Source organism: Macaca thibetana, chromosome 5 (assembly GCF_024542745.1).
Source record: "Macaca thibetana thibetana isolate TM-01 chromosome 5, ASM2454274v1, whole genome shotgun sequence".
Taxonomy (NCBI): domain Eukaryota; kingdom Metazoa; phylum Chordata; class Mammalia; order Primates; family Cercopithecidae; genus Macaca; species Macaca thibetana.
Window position 1 is genome coordinate 39845509 of NC_065582.1, and position 8712 is coordinate 39854220.

The window sequence follows — 8712 nt, forward strand, 5'->3', positions numbered from 1 at the left end:
CAGAAATGGTAGGCTAAGGTATTATGTGGTTCTTCATTTAAGTTTAATATTGGCTTTAAATTTACAACTTGGGTTTAGTTAAAACTCTGAAGGTTTTTGGAGTTTTATATGAGTTGCTCCCTTATATGCATATGCATTGCTGCTTGAGATACACCTGTATCTATGGGCGGAGTTGTGGGGCAAAAAATTAAAATAATTATTTTAGTTACATATGGGAACACAGGGTGAGAACTTTCCTTGTCTTCCTAACTTCCTAACTCAGAATAATTTTTTGTGCTGCCTAAAAACAGTAGCAAGTTATAAAATAAGCCATTCTAATTTACAGTCTATAAGAAAGTGAAGTTTTATCCAACTCAACAAACTTAACTGAGTTATTCTACTCTAGGCCAGTGGCTCTCAAAATTTAGTGCACATTAGAATCACCTGGAGAGCTTGTTAAGACTCTGATTGTATTTGATTGGGACCAACACCACCCCTTCTCAGGAACTGATAGAACTACTAGAAAAGATATTAGCAAGGATACACAACTGAACAACACCATCAAACAAGAGGATCTAATGGCCATTTATAGAACATTTCAACTGACATAAACGGAATACACATTCTTTTCAAGCACCATAGAACATTCACAGAGATACACTATGTCCTGGGTCATAAAACAAACATTAAGCAATTTAAAGAATTAAAATCACATAGAGTGTGCTTTCTGACTATAATGAAATGAAGCTAGAAATTACTGCATGAAAGACAACTGGAAAATCTCTAAGCACTTAGGAATTAAACAACATCTCTCTAAAGAATCTATGAGTCAAAGCTAAAATCTCAAAGGAAATTTAAAAATACATAAAACTGAATAAAAATAAAAACACATATCAAAATTTGCAAAATGCAGATAAAGCTGGGATGAGAGGGCTCACTGCTTCCATTAGAGAAGAGCAATCTCAAATCAATAATCTAAGTGTATTAGGGTTCTCCAGAGAAACGGAACAAATAGGAGATCTATCTATTGATCTCTCTGGGTATATATAGTTATCTAGATATCTGTATATCTAGAACGAGATTTACTGTGAATCATTGGTTCTGATGCAATTATTGAGGCTGAGCTGTCCCATAATCTGCCATTTGCAAGCTGAGGACCCAGGAAAGCCAGTTGTAGTCTGAGTCTGGAGGCCTAAGAGCCCAAATAAACCAGAGAATCAGTGGTGGAAGTTCTAGTTCAAGTCCGAAGGCCTGAGAACCAGGAGTGCCAATGGTGTAAGACTTAGTCCAAGGGCAGAAGACTGATGTTTCAGCTCAAGCGATCATGCAGAGAGAATTCTCTCTTCCACCTTTCTGTGCTTTTCAGTCCTCAGTGGATTAGATGAGGCCCACCCACATTGGGAAGGGCAAACTTCTTTATTTTACTTCTGCTTTAGAACCTACAGATTCAAATGCTAACCTCCAAAGAAACCCTCACAGACACACCTAGAAATAATGTTTAACCAAACCTCTGGGTACCTCGTGACCCCATCAAGTTTACACATAAAATTACCCATCACTTTAAGTTTCTACCTCAAGAAATTAGAAAAATGAGTAAAAGTAAACCCAAAGCAAGAAGAAAGATGGGCAGCAGATATCAAGATAGCAGAAATCAGTGGAATTTAAAATAGGAAAACATTAGAAAAAAATTAATGAAGCAAATCTCTCTCTCTCTTTTTTTAAATCAATGAAATGGATAAACCTCTAGCAAGACTGACAAAGATAAAAATACAGAAGAATGCCAGGCATGGTGACTCCTGCCTGTAGTTTTAGTACTTTGGGAGGTCAAGGCAGGAGGATTACTTCAGCCTAGGAGTTCAAGATCAGTCTGGGCAATAGAGTGAGGCCCTGTCTCTACAAAAAATAATTTTAAAAAATAGCCAAGCATGGAGGCATGCACTTGTAGTCCTAGCTACTTGGGAGGCTGAGGTGGGGGATTGCTTAGGCCTGGGAAGTTGAGTCTGCAGTGAACTGAGATTGTACAACTTCACTACGGCGTGGGTGACAGAGCAAGACCTTGACTCAAAAAAAAAAAAAAAAAAAAAAAAAAAAAAAAAAAAAGAAAAAAATCATCAATGTCTGTGTTGACAAGAGATCCCATTACACATCCTGCAGCCATTAAAAGGATAGTCCAGGCTTACTAGGAACAACTTTAAACTAATAAGTTCAAACAACTTAGAAAAAATGAACTAACTCCGTCTCAAAAAAAAAAAAAAAAAAAAAAAAAAAAAAAAAAAAGAAAAAATGGACTAATATCTCAAAAACCACAATCTACTAAAATTCAGCCACGATGAATTAGGTAACATGAACATTTTAATAACTAAATAAATTGAATCTGTCATTTAGAAATTCTTTAAAGAGAAATAGCCAGGCCCTTTTTTTGTAGGATTTTTAACCAAATATTTAAAAAATTAACACAAATTTTACACAATCTCTTCTAGAAAATTAAGGGAGCATGTTTCAACTCATTTTATGGGACCAATATTACCCTGATACTAAAACTAGACAAGTGCCCCTAAAAGAAAACAACAAACCAATATCTTTTGTGAACTTCGATCTAAAATTCCCCAAGAAAATCTTAGGAAATCAAACCCAACAATGTATAAAAAGAATAACACACCACATCCAAATGGAATGTATTCCAGGTTACAAGACTGGTTCAGTATCTGAAACTCAATCGATGTAATCCACCATATCCACAGACTAAACAATACAAATCACGTAATCATATCAGAAAAGGTATTTGGCAAAATTCAGCTGTTATTTTTTGAGAAAACTCAGTACACTAGTAATATAATACTTCTTCAAACTCATAAAGAGCATGAACACAAAACCTCAGTTAACATCATACTTTTGCCACTAAGTTAAGGATGTCTGCCCTCACTACTCTTTTATTAAACATCATGCCTGAAGTTCTAGTCCGTGAAATAAGCCAAGACAAAGAAAGAAAATGCATACAGATTAGTAAAGAAGAAATAAAACTGTCTCTATTTTCAGATGACTTGATTGTCTACATAGAAAATCTCAAGTAATCTACAAAAATAAACAAAACTCCTAGAATTAAATTCAATAAGGTCACAGAATACCAGAACAGCATAGAAAAAATAATTGTTTTTCTGAATACCGACAATAAATAAGTGGAAACCAAAATTAAAAATGCCATTTATAGTTGCTCCAAAGAAAATGAAATACTTAGGTTAAATCTAACAAAACATGTACAGGATTGGTTTGATGACTGTTATAAAATGCTTCTGAAAAACATCAGAGAAGTCCTAAATATTTGAAAAGACATAATGTGTTCATGGATTAAAGGACTCAACATAGTAAAGATGTGAATTCTTTCTAAGTTGATTGTTAGATTTAAGCAATTCTTATAAAATCTCAGCAAGGTTTCTTTTTGTAGACATAGAAAAGCTTATTCTATTTAGAAAGAGAAAGGTTGTAGAATAAACATAAATTTGAAAAAGGATAGTAAAGTAGGAGGAATTACTCCTCCCATGTTTTATCTTGACATCAAAAGCACAATACATAAATGGGAAAACTGGTAAATTGAATTTCATCAAAATTAAAAAACTTATGTTCTGCTTAAGACCCTGTTAGAGGATCAAACATAAATTACAGATGGGGAGGAAATATTTTCAAGGCACATATTTAACAAAGGTCTTGTATGTAGAATATATAAATAAATCTTTAAAGTTCAACAGTAAAAAAGCAAACAATCCAGCCAGAAAATGGGCTAATAACATACACAGCCATTTCACAGAAGAGGGTATACAAATGGCAACTAAGCAGTTGAGAAGATGCTCAATATCATTAGGCATTAGAGAAATTCAAATTAAAACCGCAATGAGATATCATTCCACTCCTATCAGAACAGCTAGAAGCTAAAAGTAAAAAGTAGTGATAAATGCCACTGGCTGATGCGAATGTGGAGAAACTAGATCGATCATGTATTGCTGGTCAGAATGTAAAATGGTACAGCCACTCTGGAAAATAGTTTGGCAGTTTCTTTTACAGTTAAAAATGGGCATACTCCTTTTTAATGATTCAGCAATTACATTCTCAGGAATATACCCCAGAGAAATAAAAACCTATTTGTACACAGACTTTTCCATGAATGTTTTTAGCAGCTTTGTTCTTAAGAACTCCAAATTAGAAACAACCTAAACTATCCTTCAATAGATGAATGGTCAAATGACCGGCTGTATGTCCATATCATGTGTCTTATTTTGGTCTGCTGTAACAAAATACCGTAGACTGTGTAATTTGTAAACAACGGAAATGTGTTGCTTATAGCTCTGGAGACTGGGAAACCCAAGATCAAGGGACTGGCAGATCCAGTGTCTGGTGAGGGCTTGCTCTCTGCTTCATAAACGATACCTTCTACCTCCATCCTCAGATAGTAGGTAGAAGTGTGAACTAGATCCCTCCAGAAGCCTTTAAAGGACACCAATCACATTCATGAGGTTGGAACTTCATGACCTAATACTGTGGCATTGGGAATTAGGTTTCAAGATATGAATTATGGGAGGACACAAACACTCAGACCATAGCACCATGGACCACTATTAAAAGTAAAAATGAATGGACTATTGGTACACACAACTTGAATGAACCTCAAGGAATTTATGCTAAGTTAAAAGAAGCATATACACTGCATGAAAAAGTATATATACTGCATGATTTCACTCATGAAATAATATAATTATAGGGAACATATTAGTAATTTCCAGGAGTTCAGGATGCGTGTAGCTATAAAGGGGTGCCATAGGGGATCTTGTGGTGATGATATGGTTAAATATGTATATATATATATATATATATATTTTTTTTTTTTTGAGACAGAGTCTGGCTCTGTTGCCCAGGCTGGAGTGCAGTGGCGTGATCACAGCTCACTGTAGTTTTGACCTCCCGGGCTCAAGGAATCTTCTCACCTCAGCCTTTTGAGTACCTGGGGCCACAGGTATGTACCACCACACCTGGCTAATTTTTGCATTTTGTGTTGAGACAAAGTTTTGCGTGTTGCCCAGGCTGGTCTCAAACTCCTGGGCTCAAGTCATCCTCCCACCTTGGTCTCCCAAAATGCTGGGATTATAGGTATGAGCCACTGTGTGTGGCCTAGTTAAACATATTGATTGTGGTGGTGGTTACATGAATCTACACTTGTGATAAATTTGCTCATGTGATACACACACACACAAATGATCATCTCTCTGAATAAGTTCTACGGATTGTACCAATGTAAATTTCTTGGTTTTGAAATTGCTTTATATACTCATGCAAGATGTTAACATGGAGGGGAAGCTGGATGAAGGGCAAATTGAATCTCTCTGTCCATTTCTTTGCACTTTCCTGTGAATCCTTAATTATTTCAAAGTAAAAAGGTTAAAAAAAACAAAAACAAAAAAAAAAACCCCCTGCCCCGCAGTTTCTGATTCAGTAGATCTGGAGTGTGGCGTGAGATTTTGCATTTCTAATAAGTTGGTAGGTGATGCTACTCCACGTGTTGAGAACCCCTTCTTTTGGCCATGAGGGAAATATGAAGACAAAAAGTAAGAGTTTCTATGGTCAAGTGCTCATAATTTAGAGAGAATAAGATAAGTAAAGAAATAATTGTAATTCAAGTAGGTACAATACAGATGCTAAAAGCGAGGTAGTTCTAGGAAAGTTTCAAGGAGTGACAGATTGAAACCAAAGGATCAACAAAGATATATAGAAGGGGTGACCTCTGAGACGGACATGAAAGAATGAGGAAAATGGTAAGATGCACAAGACTTGGAAGGGCGTTTTAGGCAGAGTAACTGCATGGACAAAGGCAATGGGAGAGAAAAATATCATTGAATTATTCAGGAAAGAAAGATTGATATAGTTTGAACAGAGGGTAAGAAAAGTGGAGGGGGTTATGCACAACCAGTTGAAAAAGTTAGGTTGTAATTGAAATTATGTTCTAAAATTTGGAGTAGTTTTGTTAATAAACACTAAAATACAAAAATTTGAACTGGTTCAAATTTACTTGCTTATTATGTTCAAAATTTAGTGTGGTAGACAAGAATATAGGTTTTAGAGTCCCACAGTTATCGGTTCAAATTCACCACCCTGACTGTATTAGCTTCATCATATTAATTCCCTCATAAAAAGGAGAAAACAAAGCCTGCATTAAAGATTGTCATAAGGCTGACATTATCAACCCCAAAGTACTTATTACCATGCTTCCATAAATGGTAGCTATTGCTATTATAGTTATTAGGAACCTAAGACAAGTTACTCAGTGTGAAGCATAATATATAGATATTTTGCCTTAGTTGGTATGGTAATGGACATCTTTCCTGAAATATTTGTGACATGTATACAGAGTTCATGCTTTGAAATATCCATATATACTTCATTAACATTGCTCAAGCTATTAACACAATGTACTCTATATTCAAACAGTTTAATTATAAGTATATCATATGTGTTTCATCTAATCCAAAAGTTATAATTTGTTGTACTTATTAATAATACCTGATAATAGTAATGACCTAAAATTACTTAATAGCTTTCTCTTAGTTCTTCAAGCAAAGACATTTCTATTCATAAGCTTACTCAAATGTTGCCAGTTTAATATGACCAATAACACTGTGATAAATGACTTTAAAATAGCTAAGGCAACTTTCTGGACTCATTTTTTCCCTATTGTCCTTCCTGTTCTTGTTTCATTTCTGCTTCTAAAGCACATTGGAATCACTTTAGGAGCTTTTAGAAATCCTGATGCCCAAGTCATGCCCTACCCAGTTATCAAAATATCTGGGGGTGGGTAACAGGTGAATACCCCCAGATATTTCAGGAGATGCCAGCGCAACCAAGGCTGAAAACCTATGATTTAAAGTTTTGTAGTGCAGCTTTCAGATCAATAGTCAGGTGAGAACATGGAACAGATGGAGTGAAACTAGCAAAGCGCTATGAGTGAGCAGCTGTTGATCCAGTTTCCAATGTCTGGGCATCAACCATGAATCCAACCATATTTGCTGAGTGTCCATTATCTGCAAGCCACTATATTTAGAAGTATAAACAAAAAAGTGTAAGACAAGCACTGACACACCACTCAATTTATATAGAGTCAACCGTATAAAAAAAGAATAAACCATACTAAGTAGAGTTAAATGGCAAAAAAGTATAATACCAGACATCAATGTGAAGGTTTTGAGGTTGACTGGTAGAGTGATTTAGTTTCTGCACACTTTTTTCTTGAATATGTGTCTCCAAATACCTATGCATATTTGCAAATATGAGCATTCACTTATGTTGCTTCCCTTATCAGGAATGTTCTCCTTCCCTGTTCTGTTTCCAAGACCCTCATGATCAACAAGACCCCAGGTTTCCCTCTGCATTTGTTATCACATGGATCATCAGTTACATGTTCTTAAAGCCTTTCATATGGTTCATGCTTGTCTTCAGTTCTCTGTGCACCCTAAACTTCAGTGTCTTCCAAAGCCCTTCTGTCGGCTGGGCTGGAATTTCCCAGCATTGATCTTTCTTTTGAGGCGCATTATAGGCTTTAGAGCATGATTACCTCCTCGACCACCTTCTGTTGAAGATATCAGTTACTTGGAGAACGCTCTTGGCCTTGAACAGAGTAAGAAAATAAAGAATATGTAAAACACACACACACACACACACAGACACACACCTCTGTGTTAATCACTAGAGCTTATTTTTCCTCTTATCAATATGATAGTCTCAATCCAACTATAAGTGGAACAGAAACAATAAATTCTGTGTTAATATTACTAACATTGTGTGACTAGCATGCTACTCGTGAATCCCTGTTTTGTCTTTCAGAGTGGACCTTCCAGAGTTGGCTTTTAGTGGAGACAAAATTGATTCCCTGTCACTTCAGAGACTTGTAGGGTGAAGACACATAATAGCGGCATGATAGATGCTGGTTGAATTGAATTCTTTAGTCTTAGAGAAACTCTGTCATTGAAAGAGAATATAGTTAATTTTAAGAAGACAAGAAGTATTGCTTGCAAGTTCTTATTGACATGTTTGAGCAGAGTGTATTAAAATACCTACTTGCTGGTACAATTAATAATCTGCATTATTTTATTTTATTTTCTAATGCAGGGCTGATTCTAGGGAGAATAGAAATTCAGAAAACCATGTCTTCATTCTCTCCTCTTTGTGACTTGATACTTGTCCCTTGGGGAGAGGCCACAGGACCCCTTCCCTCATTTCTATTTCAGGCTTGTTCTCCCTGTGTAACTGCTAAGCTCTAGGCAATTCGTGATTTTTCCTCGTCTTCATAAAAAAATATAAATGTACAGGTCTGAAGCTCCATTCTCCCTATGCCATTCTTGCTACTTCCTTGAAATTGGTTAATGAGATAGTAGATACATTATTTGTTTAATAAAACCCAATCCAGGCTAATGTGTCCTTGAAAAAATGTTAAACCCTCAACACCCTTTACTTCCCCAGTAATTCAAGGACATTTAATTATTTTCTTGAGACTATACCTTTGCTTAAACTAAAAAAAGTGATTTTTATAATGAAACTTTTTTTTTCTTTTTTGAGACAGAGTCTTGCTCTGTCGCCCAGGTTAGAGGGCAGTGGCATGATCTCGGCTCACTGCAAGCTCCACCTCCTGGGTTCACACCATTCTCCTGCCTCAGCCTCCTGAGTAGCTGGGACTACAGACGACTGCCACCACGTCCG